Source organism: Sparus aurata, chromosome 13 (genome assembly GCF_900880675.1).
Source record: "Sparus aurata chromosome 13, fSpaAur1.1, whole genome shotgun sequence".
NCBI classification, from domain to species: domain Eukaryota; kingdom Metazoa; phylum Chordata; class Actinopteri; order Spariformes; family Sparidae; genus Sparus; species Sparus aurata.
Window position 1 is genome coordinate 30,094,947 of NC_044199.1, and position 14,592 is coordinate 30,109,538.

General features: G+C 41.2%; 1 long non-coding RNA gene across 1 annotated transcript; it reads right to left on the bottom strand.

Annotated features, from left to right (window-relative positions):
* Window positions 1–3,986: 3,986 nt before the first annotated feature.
* Window positions 3,987–4,536, bottom strand: LOC115593613 (uncharacterized). Its single transcript, XR_003986337.1, has 2 exons — window positions 4,412–4,536; window positions 3,987–4,153 (listed from the first exon to the last, which is right to left on the bottom strand). It is a non-coding gene; the product is annotated as an uncharacterized LOC115593613 (long non-coding RNA).
* Window positions 4,537–14,592: the final 10,056 nt, after the last annotated feature.

Sequence of the window (14,592 nt, forward strand, 5' to 3'; positions counted from 1 at the left end):
GAGAGACACAGAGACACAGAGAGAGAGAGAGAGAGAGAGACACTTCTTTTAGCCACCTTGTTACCAGATAGATGATGATGGAGAAATTATTACTTACCACAACGGAAAAATGCTTTAATTCAAGGAGAAACCCCGCATTGAAAGCGTTGTTTAAGTAAATGGAAGTGTAATCAGGAAAATGTACCTTCAAATATTAAAAGTGAAAAAACTATACTATAACATTATTAGATTATTATGGCTCAGTCATGAATGTAGAACCAGGATTTTGCCGTTGTCGTCGGTTGAGGTGGAGCTCATTTTGAACTATTTTGTATGCAGCGATGTGTATTTTTGTCGCTAACCCAGAAGTTAGCATCGCCCTGGTTCTCTCCACAAAAAGCCTAGGGGAGTTTTGAATCTGATTTTTTATTACGAAATGATTAATACGTTTATGAAACTTCCAGGTTTTGTTCAGTAAAATGATCTTCACAGATGAACACCACTGTTGTGATTGATGAAGCGTAAATTACATCTCTAGCAGTGAAAAGCTAATGTTAGATTATAAACAGACGACATCACGGTCACATGACTTAAACATCACCACCAATAAGAGTCTTACTGCACAATTGCTATACCGGTTTTATAAACTGATCAATGTACAAGTTGTGAGGTTAAGTATTAGAATAGTTTGGAACTAAAGTGGGCCTGTAAAGACGGACTAGTGAGCAGACGAGTCTCCGTGTTCGCTGTGAGGACGTTTCATGTCCCCGACAACCTCTAAACTTGCAAATATCTTAATCCTGTTATAATAACAGACATATTATAACAAATTGTATATAGAGTAAAATATCATCTAGCTTCCTTTTTAATGTGCTCAGTGAACTAAATCATCTCACTCAACACACGTCAACAACTCCTCCACATTGAGCCCCAATGTTCTTGTTTGTGTCTTTTAATCCGGCCGTTACAACTGAACATTTGTGTCAGAAGGTTAAATGTAACATTAACTAAGAATTTCCCGGAATAACAAATGTACAGAATTGCGTAACGCAGCCCGTTTCTCCGATTGTCAGTGGGAGGATCCATGTCAGCTTTCAGAGGCTGACTTCGTCCTGACAGCTCAACGTGGTCCTCTCTGTTCTTTTTCCTGAATTTGAGGGACATAAAAACAAATGTAGCCTTTTTTTTTTTGTTTTAAACTTCAAATCCACCGTGTGCATCTGTTAAGACTGATACCATGTGTCTGTCCTGAATATGTGCTTGTTGCTTTTTGTGTATTTGGTGGTTGTTTCCTTCATAATGATCAGTGACTGGAGGTCAGCGAGCTTCTTTAATTCACAGCTGCGTGGCCCCCGGGGCGGCGAGGGCGGCGAGCAGGATGAAGATGTGGAGGTTCGTAAAACAGAAAGCGATGGCTGGAATAACTGCAGAACACATGTGACCTCAGGGGAGAGAGGAAGAACGGATTAGCTGAAAAAGATCGACGGAGGAGCAGAGGATGAAAGACGGGAGGAGAGAGCGGAGGAATAAAACGAAGTGGGGATGAAAGAAGAGCAGAGTTGGAGTCCAGCTGAACTCGCTTCATTAATCCAGATGATCTAAACGCACCACCTGAGGACATACAGAGCAGTGTGAGTGTGGTGTGTGTGTGTGTGTGTTATTGTGATTTATGTTATTCGAGGAATAATCTGTTACATTTTTGTGCTCGTACAAACTAAGTGTATTTCCAACACAACTATCAGAATAAATGTCGGCAAAAGATATGAATTATAGTTTAAATCCTACTTTATATTGAGACAACTCCGTGCTTCTGCTCTGATTAGGTTTAGGCACAAAAACCACTTGGTTAGTGTTAGAAAAACACCATGGTTTGGTTTAAAATACCTGTTTTGGTTGCCACAATCACAGATGGAGACAGTCCAACTTCCTGGGGAAAATATCCGGTTTCGTTTGCCACATAAACTGCTGGAAATGTCCACAGGTCTGCTTACAAAAACACCTGCTGAAACATCTGGACAAATATCCAGGTTTCCATAAAAATATCCAGTGATATGACTCGAACCTTGATCTGTTTAGCAGCCTCGCTGGCTGTAACATACACTGTCATCACCTCCATCTACACCTCCTGACGTAACAGGCAGCTAATGAGCACATAATGTGAGCGTGATATGCCACTTTGGTGCAAATGTCAACCTCAGACATATCTGTGGCTTGCAGGAATGTTATCTGTTGCTCCACACTAAACTTGTAGACATAAAAGTGGCAACAAAAGCAAATGAGCAGAGTTCCTAAAATCATCAAATCATTTTTGGGCTCTCAGAATTACAGCTTTACAGTTTTGGTTCACTTTCACCACACTTGTGTCGTTTTAAGAAAAAGAGGCTGTATTACCTCATAGCCCACCCATCAGCAAACTGCAGACAGACACAGTTTGAAAGGTGCTTTTTGTAAGAAAGGTTGATTTTTTTATCTCAATCCCAACTCGTGTGACACTTTTGGATAGTAAGACGGGTCAGCCTCCATCTCAAAGCAACATTGGATGCTTTAAGGTCCGAGTCCAAGCATTATTTTTAGGCAGAAAAGCGCTGCGTGGTCATCTTGTCCATGAAAACAATATCTTGACAACCACGGCTGTATGTTAGACACTTTTTTTTTTTATTTTTTTGAAACATTACATCATAATAAAAAGACGCTGGAGCTCAGAAAAATAAAACACTATGTGGACAGGGGGCCTCAGAGATTAGCTGCTGAACACAGTAAGATGGAGCGTTCAGTAGCTAAATAGTCAGATGTTTTCCTCGGGAGGTGGCGGGGACCAAAAACAGAGCAAAAAGTAACAGAATATTGGATTATCATGTATCAGAAATACATAAACACAACTCCAAACAACTGCTTCATGATAAAAGTCAGCATTACGTTGATGATGTTTGACTGTTTGCATCTCGTTTTGCTGCCTCCAAGTGGACAAAATGGAATTTAATATGTAGAAAACAACATTGCCAGAGGCTTGAAAGCATCGCTTATGTGAACATGATATTAGCAATGTAAAATTCCTCTGAGGTGACAGCTGCATGACTGGTGTTGGAGTCGCTGTGTCGGGACACTGCAGGGGGTCATTACGAGGGGACGACTCAGAAAAATGTGCTTTTCACCAACGTTGTGTAGTACAACAGAAACTCAGGACATCCAGCCATCTGACCTAGTTAGAGTGTTTAAATTCAGTTTCTCCAGCCCGTTCCTTCACACTTCCTCTTCCCTCCTCCCGGCTATACTTAGCGTTCCTCGTCTATGTTTGTAAACTGCCACAGATCCAAACAGGGATTTAGCAGCAGACAGTTTTTCGGTGTGTCACTTCCTTCCCGTCCCCTGCAGATCTATTTCCTTTTTTTATAATTTTTTTTATTTGCCCAATTATCAGCGGAGGATCGAGAAGCTGGTCGGGCCTAACAGCGCTGCCCACTGGAGCGTTGGAGCCAGACGGACAGATTGGACACAACGGGAGAGAAATGAGCAGGGACTCGTGGGTAATTTGGCGTGATGATATGATTCGATGCAACGTCTCAGACCGTTTTTTGAAAAGCTGATTCTCCGTCTTTATCCGTACTGTAACCGACGGATGGGTAAATGATGGATGGACGAAAGACTGCTCAGATGAACAGATAGCGGGATGGACGAACAAACAGCGAGCGGATAGATGGAGGGATTAGTCACTCCGAGGCGTAACCTCCTCGCGCAGAGGGAGACACAAACCCTGAGGGGTTTCCAAAAATATTTGACCCAGAGTGAAACAAAAACTCAAATTATTCCAGACTGGATTCTGAGGAGAAATGTGGGAAAACATGAAAAGTACAGGAGTCTAACTGAAGTAGGCACGCTGTCACAAGCATGTGTGAGAGTGTGTTTATCCAAAAGGAGTGAACGTCGTGTTGTGATTATTCATTCTGCCTTCAGGGGGCCGTGATCGCTCTGAGATATTTTTTTAAACAGAGGCCAAAAGAGATAAATTCTGTTGATTGGAGGCGTCACTCTGCGTTTATTCATCTGTTTCCTCTGAGTGCACTTATGGAGGCAGCGTTGTTCTGTTTGTGTTTAAATTGTTCCTCGATTTTACTCCCAGGGTTCAGCGAGTCCTCGACTGAAACAGGTGTCATGTGGTGGCAGTGATGGAATGCAACTGGTGTTCAAAGCAGATGAAATGTTTAGTAAATTTTACTTAAACAGCTGTCATATAAAATAAAGAAAAGCCAGTAAGAATCGAATGGAAATCAGTGAGTTTCCGTTATTAGATGCAAACGTTGTCCAAATAAAAATTACCGGTCAAATTTAAGACAAAGACAGACAATTGCAAGTAAAGTTGACTTCAGTACTTTTGATCAGAACAATCCTTAACTGCAAGTGGAGTTTACTCTAGAATAACCTTTGTGATACTTACAAAGACTTTCTGTGTGGAAAATAATACCGAGCTTATTAAGGTGTAAGTATATGTGGATGAGTCTGTGTTCGCTGTGAGGACGTTTAATGTCCCCGACACCCTCTGTAGTCTCATTTAGATGGAAGAGGATTAGGGCCACATGTGAATTTTTTTGTTTTGTTCTGACTTTAAAGTCAGAATTCTGAGAAACAAGTCAGAATTCTGAGAATAAAAGTAAGAATTCTGAGATTGAAGTCAGAAATCTGAATTCTGAATTAAGTCTTCTGAAGTCAGAATTCTGAGAAAAAAGTCAGAATTCTGAGAAAAAAGTCAGAAGTCTGCACATGTGAATGTTTTTTTAGTTCTGACTTTAAAGTCAGAATTGAAAAAAAAAATCACATGTGGCCCTAATCCTCTTCCGTACATTTAGACACTTGTTAGCAACCATCATTTTTTAATACACGTCAGAGCTTTATACTTAAACTGTGGGACATTTAATGATGTATTTTGTGTCGTAGAACAAAGCGTGTAAATATCTTCAGCCTGTGGTAACAACACAACTTAATTCCGACATTTAAATGAAAACCAATTTAAAAAACGCATACGAGGGGAACAGATGTGCAATAAAGCAAACTGATTTCCTTGCTTTAGGACTCACTACTTTGACACTCTCTAAGGACTGTTTAGTTTCGCCCAGGGATGCAAATTTTAAGCATTTTATTCTCATCAAAGCCCAAAAAACTCACTCTTTATGTTCCTCCAGGTTGTCGAGCTGTTCTCTGATTAACAACCCTGCTGTCGCCGAAAGCTTCCAGCGACTCAAAAACACACCGCTCTGTGCAAATCAAGGCAGGAAATGTTGGTTCAGTTGTGGTTATTTTTCAGGCCAAAGCTTTCAAATGATTCATGGTTTATTCTGTTTGTGAGATTCTGCTGGCAAACCCTCTGTTCTCCTTTGCCAGAACCGCCTGATGTTGTTTTTTTTCTCTTTTTAACACATTAAGCCAACAAGCCAGCGGCATTCTAACACGAAGCCTTTGGCACGACTGCTCGTAAATATTCTGGATGTATAAACGTGGTTCTGGACAGTGTTGTTGTTAGAAATGCTTCCCACAGTGCTGCAAGGGGGAAAAAAAAGAAATGTTATGATGCTGAACTCAGGCGATGAGCATAATACCTGCCTCGCATTTGTTGTCACTGCGAGCATGTTAGTGCGCAGATTTTAGCATTTAGCTTAAAGCACCACTGCCTCAGTACTGAGCCGCTAGCATGGGCGGAGACGCTTCATCTTGTCTTCTTCATTGCCTTTTCTTAATGGAGAAAATGGAGACAACTGAACTTTGAGCTCATCTGAATGTGCGAACATATGAAATGTATCCACAGACAATCAATCATACGTAGAGGAAATGATCTGTAGAAATTCTTCATACATATTTGTTTTCAACAGCTGTCTCAGAACTTCGTGTGTGTTTTCGTACCATATATTATTCTTTGAAGGACTGCGAGACGCGGACACCTTCCTGCAGTTACCCGTCGTCGCCATGCGTGGTCGCCGACGCGCGAGCGTTTCCCACAGCTGATGTAATGCAACTCTCCGGCGTAGCTTCCGTTTGATTTTCCTTCACTTACTTCAAAGCCAAAAGTCCTTTTTACAAGAGAGAAGGAGAAACCACCTGCAGGGCTTTCTCACCCTGAAAAGTGTGTGTGTGTTCAATGAGTGTGTCTGAAAAGGAAGTGCGTGAGAGTGTATAAATTCATATTAGTGTGAGTTTGAGACAGTAAGTGTGTGTGTGTGTGTGTGTGTGTGTGTGTGTGTGTGGAAACTCTCGCTCCTCATCTCTGACATTTCCAGGTCAGTCAGTTATAAAATGGCTTCTCTTCCTCCCGCCCCCTCTCTTCCTCTTTTACCCTCTCCTTCCTCCCCCTCCGCTCTTCTGTTTTTACCTCTCACCATCTCTCAGCGGCAGGCAGGGGGGGAGAAAGAGGGAGAGAGAGGTGGATAAAAAAAAAAAAAAAACAAGATAAAGAGGCAGAAGAAGGAATAGAGACAGGATAGAGTTTTCTGTAGACGTGTCATCAGAGGAAGTCTGGTGTCTCATCTTCACCTCAGAACTAATTTCACTCCATTCCTTTTACTTCACTTGGTTCGAAATTAAAGTGAAAATATGAAAGAGTTCAGCATTAAAACGTCTTAAAACAACAAGACCCTTGTTCCATATTTTATTGATTTGCGTACTTGTGCTATCCTTTGCATTTCCAATGTTCCGTCCAGAGAAATCTGCAGTTTCATTCAAGTTAATGATGTGTTTCATTTGATCAGAGAGAGTCAGAGAGAGAGAGGGCAAGGAAGTCAGCGTACGAGACTGAAACTAAAATAAGAATAAACTTTAAACATCACCTCAACTTTGAACATTAGACATAGATTTTGGTTGTTTAACAATGAAGACAACAACTCCCATGATCCCACACTACTTGTTTTGACTGACAGAGTGACCGAAATTGCACGCTGCACGTTTAAGTCTTAAGACTATTTTTTTGTATTTTAGTTGAATTTTTAAAACAGTACACAAACCATGCAGCCACACATTTACAAATAAAAAAAGCAAAAACACAAACGTCTGAAAAACAAATCAGCAGACAATAAAAATAATTACTGATGTAGCAATTAAAACAAAAACTTCAGTACTATGAGTAGGTAAAAAAGAGTAAGCTCTACTATAAAATTAGACTTTAAAAACACCAAGACACACAGAATCATTTTAAAAAGGTACATCACACCATTTTAACACTTATTTGATGCTTTAGCCTGAAGTGTCTCAAGTCCAATAAAGTCACAACTTATGCTATAGAGAGCCGTAGTCACGGCAGCATGGGACCTTATTACAAATCATTTATTGATCCCGTTTGAATAGTGTCATGAATCACACATTCTGCTTGTCGATTTAAAAGATAACTTTTCAAGTCTATAAAAGTCTCAGTTGTGTCCAGATTTAAATGTAACCTCCTTGGATAAATCTCGCCGTAATGTAACCTGTAAGCAAACAAAATAATGTAGTGCAGGCGTTGGAGTGCTGTTTGTTTTCCTCACAACAGCGTGCTACCGTAGTATGCTAGTTAGCAAAGCATGCCAACGTTTGAAGCTTACGTTAAAGCAGAAAAACAGGCATGTATTCCTCAGACACGTGCGCTTGTCTTTTGGAATTTTTGTCGGCTAGCGTTGTTATCACCAAACTGACCCCCCAGTTCATCTTCTTCTGTTCACTTTAAAGCAAACTAAACTTTGACTTAACGCAACATTGACTGTTAACACATTCAGGGAAACAGGTTGAGGATCACTGTCGTTGTTGCATCAACAGAATATTCAAAAACAGACAAAGCTGTTGCTGGTTTTTGTGGATTTTGAACAGTAAGTGAAAACATAACATACAGCCCGAGAGCTTTACATTACGCACAAACACATTTCTATTGAGGGAAAGTCAGAAAGAGTGTGCGTCAGGGAAACCAGTTGGAGGAGGGGGAATACACAATTTGTTGTGCTTCGAGCTGAGATGCTGAAATCAGCGAAAACATTTTGCATCAGAAGATTTTTGCTCCCATATACGGCTGCTTTCACTGCACATTCCCTCTGAAACAGCTGAGATGGACGCAGGCGAGAGTGGGGCAGCTGTAATTGGTTTGCTTCACCTGCTGACACACACACACACACGCACACACACACACACACACACACACTCAGGTGACAGGTAAACAAAGCTGTCATGACGATGGGGAGAGCCTGTTTAAGCAGCAGAGTCAAGCTCTCTGGGCTTTATGGAGACTCCGGAGGGGTGAAGGTGATGAAATGTTCAGCCACGCTGCTTTTTGGCTCAATAACAAGAGGTTGTTTGTAGTACCGTCTTTGTTTCAACCCTCACGAGTTTCAGGAAGTGACCTCAAGAATTTATTTGTGGGGGGATGTGGGGTCCATTCTGCAAAGCACAGCTGTGATTTGAGCTAAATGCTGACATCAGCATGCTAACATGCTCACAATGTAAACATGCTGATGTTTAACAGGTTCAGCATTCTGTAATATTCACCGTCTTAGCTTTGCACCTCAGCATCCCAGAAGAAGCCAGTTTTCACTAAAACATACATTCAAGGTTGATGGGATGTCTTTAGTTTTGCAGATATTTCAAACTTAACTTAACAGCAGCCATCACCAGCCGTTTTTATAGCAACCAAGGTGTTTTTTTTATTTATTTATTTATTTTTTTTAAGGAGACTTCCCTCTGTTATCGTGGGAACTAAAAAATGTATTTTAAGCCAAACCATGATGTTTTCCTAACCCTAACCAGTAGTTTTTGGGCCTGAACTAAAGCAAACCATAAGCACAGCGTTGTGGCAAAAGAGAAACAGATGTTTCAAACTAAACAAACATAAAGTTACAACACAAACAGACGTTCAGTTTCAATGTATCTGTGGTTTTGCAGGAAGGTACTTAGTTAACATTTATTCTGCAGATTGGGATCCGGAAGTCTCTCACTCACTGGTCTCAAACTTCTTTTTTACTCTCTAAAAATGCCTCATTTTCTTGATCCGTGCGGTGACAAACTTCATCATATAAATAAAATGTTATGGCGACCTCTGAAGGCATTCACTACGTGACGTCATCTGTCTTTCAGCGCTCGTCAGCTCCTCTGAGGCCGAAAACAGATCAGATGACACTTGCGGACACAGGAAGTGCATAATGAAGCCCGACACATCTTGAAAGGTTTTTTAATAGCCTGAAAGACATTGATCTGTGTGCTAATAAAACAGTCTGCTTATATTGCCCCTGTGAGTCCAATATTCAGCTGCAATAATAAAGCCAGTTTCACAGGGATGTAGGGGGATCTTATTTTCTAATGCAACCCTGTTTAAGGTCAAACCAGCTGTACTGCTTACTGTACATGTGTGTCTCGTTGATTTAATGGTTTAATTATGATCTTAATAACAGTGCTCTGAGAGCAGCTGGCGTCATTAGTCGTGCCCAAAACTCCCCCAAACTTTACAAATGAACTGGCCATTTATAACACGTGACCTTTCAAAAAAACAAATGCTTCCACTTTCCAGAGTTGAAACTTATTTTCTCAGATAAAATAAGCAACATTTTCAAACTGGATTTTTAAAGATGATTTTGATTATCGTTCGCATCTCCGACTGCGAGGACTTTCTTTCCTCCGGCCGCGTTTGAAGCCATCGTTAAAAATTGAACAGACGCTGAAACTCTTACTCACAGTTTGCCGCCTGCACTCGCCCCTCAGACCACATCCAAACCCCACAGTGTCTGATCCAGAGCCCCCCAGGACGAATCAGGGAGCGTTTGTTAACAGCTCACATGTCAGCAGCGTTCGGCTAAAACGAACAGAATCCTTCACATGAAGATCTTTGTTTGACGTCTTCAGCTGTTTTCCCGTGTTGTGAAATGCTTGACAAACACACATTACGTCCAATTTGTTCAGCCCTGTTAACTGTCATTGGATTTATCCAACCCAGCATCTTGCTTTAGAGGCTTTCTGGGCACGCTGAACTGGTAGAAGACCCCTGGGTAGATACAGAACACCCTGGAGGGATTATATTTCTCATCTGGTCCAGGATTGGTGCTGGAAAACATTGCTGAGGAGAGATATCAGGACTACTTTGTGAAACCTGCTGCCACCGTGACACCACCCCTGGATAAACGGCAGAAAATGGATGGATTGGTGATTGAATTTATGGATTAAAAGAAGGGAGTGAGGGGGGGGAGCGAACAAAAGTCCTTCACCAACAGGACATTATTCTATTCTGTTGACACGGCAATAAAACACAGAGTAGATTTAAACCTGCTTTGCCACACAAAAAAAACATTCATATTTTCCTATTGTGTACTGCAAGTTAATATTTCATCATCAGAGGAAGTCCCAGCGGCTCCGTGAATCTTTAAACACGACGTTCATAATTCATATCGCCGATCAATAAACCATAACAGCTTTATATGGATCAAATCAGCCGTTTATTCAAAGCGGAGCCGGGAATTCAGGAGTGGCGGCTGACCACACACACACACACACACACACACACGAACACACGCGGACATGCTGACTTGTACAGAATCACACAATAGCATGGATGTGTGTTTGTGCTTGAATAGTTTATAGGCGGGGGTAAAAGCTGGCACAATGTTATTAGCATTAAAGTTACAAACACATCCAGATACACACACACACACACACACACACACACACATATTAATGCACATACATGTGTGCGGTTGAATGATGGTAATCCACATTAATCACGAGAAAGTGAACACACACTTTACAAAAACACTCATAAATAAATCTCCCATACTGTACCAGTGTGCAAATACACACACAGGTGAAAAAACAAACACACACCCCCCCACACACACACATACATAGTGCACACACACACACACACACTCCCAGTAGTGTCTGTGATGTTTTGTGTGTGTTTAAGCAGCTGCGTGTTTCGTCCTGCATTATAGATGACTGACGCAGCGCACATATCATATCTGAACCTCAGCACTCAAAATTCCTGCTGATTCCCGTGTTTCCTCCTCCACCACGACAAAACATGTTCACGACCTCCTCGGTTCTGTCTCAGGAAGACTCCCGCATGGTTTTGTACAGTAAATTCTGAAATGTTGAGTTCTTGTAGGTCAGATTGAGACTTTAAGATGTGATTTTTTTTTCTTCAATCCTGTAAATACATTGCTTCAGCCCTATGGCATTTTATTTTAAATTCTATGAGAGATTTTTTAAAAAGTTTCCGAAGATTTCTAGTGAGGCTGAATCTTAAATCTCTTGAATATTATAAAGTTAGGGAGTAAAATATATAATCTGCAATAAAAATATTTTATATAACATATATCCGGCCTTGGGTGCAAAAATCATTGCCCATTCACTTCCAAGCCCCAAGGTAGAGAGTCAGGCTTGAAGCTGTAGGCTAACATCTCCCTTAGCTTTGGGCTAACATCTCCCTTAGCTTTGGGCTAACATCTCCCTTAGCTTTGGGCTAACATCTCCCTTAGCTTTGGGCTAACAGCCCCCTTAGCTATGGGGTAAAGGCTCCCTTACCTTTGGCTAAAAGCCCCTTTAGCTTTGGCCAACAGTTCCCCTAGCTTTAGGGTAACAGCTCCCTTAGCTTTGGGCTAACAACTCCCTTAGCTTTGGCCTTACAGCTCCCTACACTTTGGGGTAAAGGCTCCCTTAGCTTTGATCTAAAACCTCCCTTAGTTTTGGGGTAACGGGTCCCATAGCTTTGGCTAACAGCTCTCTTAGCTTTGGACTAGCATTTCCCTTAGTTTTAGGGTAACAGCTTCCTTAGCTTTGGCCTTACAGCTCCTTTAGCTTTGGGCTTATAGCTCCCTTAGCTTTGGGCTTATAGCTCCCTTAGCTTTGGGCTTATAGCTCCCTTAGCTTTGGGCTTATAGCCCCCTTAGCTTTGGCCTTACAGCTCCCTTAGCTTTGGGCTTATAGCTCCCTTAGCTTTGGGCTAATAGCTCCCTTAGTTTTGGCCCTGCTGGAAAAACCAGGGTAGACCAGCACCAAAACACAACATATGCTGGTCTTGCTGGTGACTGGTGACTGGTATATCCTGCTTTGGGCTAAGTGCAGTGTGAGGATGTCCTAAAATGTCTACCAAACAACAACATAATAACATGACCTTTCCATCATGTTCATCCAATATCACATTTGTGGCCCCAGCGGTGGTAAAGAACGAAAGTGAAGTTGTCTCTGATTGGATTGAATTGAATTGAATTTTCTGCTGTATGAGGAACATTTGAGCCTCACTGGGACTATAAACTATATTGAGTCCACAGATTTATCTCTTGTTTACTGGAATTATTCTACATAACCTTTTGTTTTCTGTGATAGAAGAAGCTGCTTTTGTGCTTCAAAGGTGTGAGAATGTTGTTTACTTCAGTCATTGGAGTCGACTTCTGATTCTCTGCTGCTGCTGCCGTTGTAGCAAAGTTTAAAGTAGGCCAGCTAAAAGGCAGAACAAAGCACACAGAACGCCTGGGTAACTTTTCCTTTAAAAATACATGAGGCAGCGCCCGCCACTCCCCACCTATCAAACATTAAGGAGCAATGGAAAAGACGTTTAACACACACACGCGCGCGCTCACACACTCATAAGCACCTGAAAGACACCCTGCTGTAAATATGTAAAATATGTTTCATTTATAGTTAATACATGTTCGTACAAATATACAGAACTAAACCTCAACAGTCCTTTAAAGTCTGAAGTCGTTGTTCCGGGCTGTCAGCTGCCTAATCACCCTTAAAGAGTCTTAACGAGTCCATTAGGAATTGATGTCAGATCACACTGTACTTTAGGGCTAATCAGCTGTAGTTGTCAGCAACTGGTGTTTATTCTTTTTAGACGAAAACAATTTAAAATATGGATGACATGCATTAAAGTCAGAATTTTAAAGAGCGATGTCTCTGGAGGAAGCGAGGTTTTTGCGTTACTTTTAGAGCAGAAAGTCCCGAAAGACACAGGTAAATTAAAAAAAAATGTGTTTAACAAGGCTTCATAAGATATGTAGTCTCTGCTTCTGGTATGGCAACCTTAAAATGCAAGAATTTTGAACTAAGTTTAGTGGATTTCTCTTCTAAGAGGAAGAAGTGAATCAGGATTACTGTTGCAATAATTGTCAATGTTTAATGACACTGAGAAGTAATAATAATGTTTTAAAAAGTGTTGCCTGTTTATCCTTTTAATCAACTAAGTGGACATTTATATATATTTTTTTCTTGATAAAAACAGCCCTGATTTGTAAGGTACAACCACAAAATCACTGTCTAGGAGGTTTAATAATATCACACTGTATTTTGGGGCTAGTTGTCTGCATTATCTTTATGTTATTTTTGGGTACAAATGGCACAGTAACACCTAATGATGACAGAAGGAAAGGCATTAATCAGACCTTTGACGATCGATGAAAAACTTTGTGTGTTATATTCAGCGCCGACATTAAATTGCAAGATTTCTTAACCAAGTTTGGTGCATTTCTCTCCTGAATCAGGATTACGGTTTTATGAGACAAAACATGCTTGATAACGATGCTTTTTGACCTTTTGAATCACCTTAGTGTGAATGGAAAGTTAAATCAGTTGAAATAAACACTGGTTTGCAAGAACCAACCAATTTTGTAATTTACGAGTTCATGAAAACCTCAGTAATTATGTCCGAGCTTTCAGCAGGGATTCAGCCTGACCGAGCCTGTTGCATGTCATGAAGCTAACATGATCCCTGCTGTGTCACTGAAACATTCCCCTCAGGCAACATGAGACTTAAAGCTCAGGAGAAATTCACAGTCATATGGTCTAAGTGCTGCTCCTCGGGGCGGAGAGGGGAAGTTTCTGCAGTGAGAGCGCCGACGTTGAGCCGGCATAAGTTCGGCAGGAAGTGGATTTTCATGTAAACCACATGGTGTATCAGTACGAGCGAGGACTCCTTCGCAGTGGTTGCAGAGCAGTTTGTGAATCTGGTTTGACGGCAGTAGAACTGTGGTTAACAGACTAAACAGCACTCAGGAAACCACTTGCTTTGAGGACCTGCTTCATGTATTCACCCGTGTTTTAAGTGCTCTGTCATGCATTTATCCCGCAGCTGTCTGGCGGAAGTAGTGGGGAACATTCTTACTTAATGAATGAATAATGAATGAATTATATTTTAATACAGACCTCGTGAGCCGACCCCTTTCTTCTAACCTCACACAGCAGAAAACAGCAAAGCTTACTTTTTTTTTTAACATGCATTAGGAAAACAGTTCCCTCTGTGGGGGCTGAAAGATTTTTGTTATATTTGTTTTCTTCTACGATGCTGTAACCGTTGTGTGCATTTTAACTCTGTTAGCAGCTGCATGCTTTGGATGGCAGCCTGCTTGGTCGACCGACGTACATGGTCCTCAAAAAGCTGATGCCTCATGACTTCCAAAAATCATTAAAATCTCTATGTGCTGTTTTCTGTTTTGTTATTTTCCAAAAACTCAGCTGGTGTTGGAAAAGGCAAAATTGAGCTGAGCTGTGCCACCAATGGACCTGCTCCGGACCGCCTCCTCCTCAAATCGTTACTGAGCTCATGTCTGTGCAGGAAACCTGGGAAGTAAGATGTTTTTTTAAAAGTCAGTGCGCTCAGCTCTCAGTACTTTTGGAGCTTCTAGCTGAACT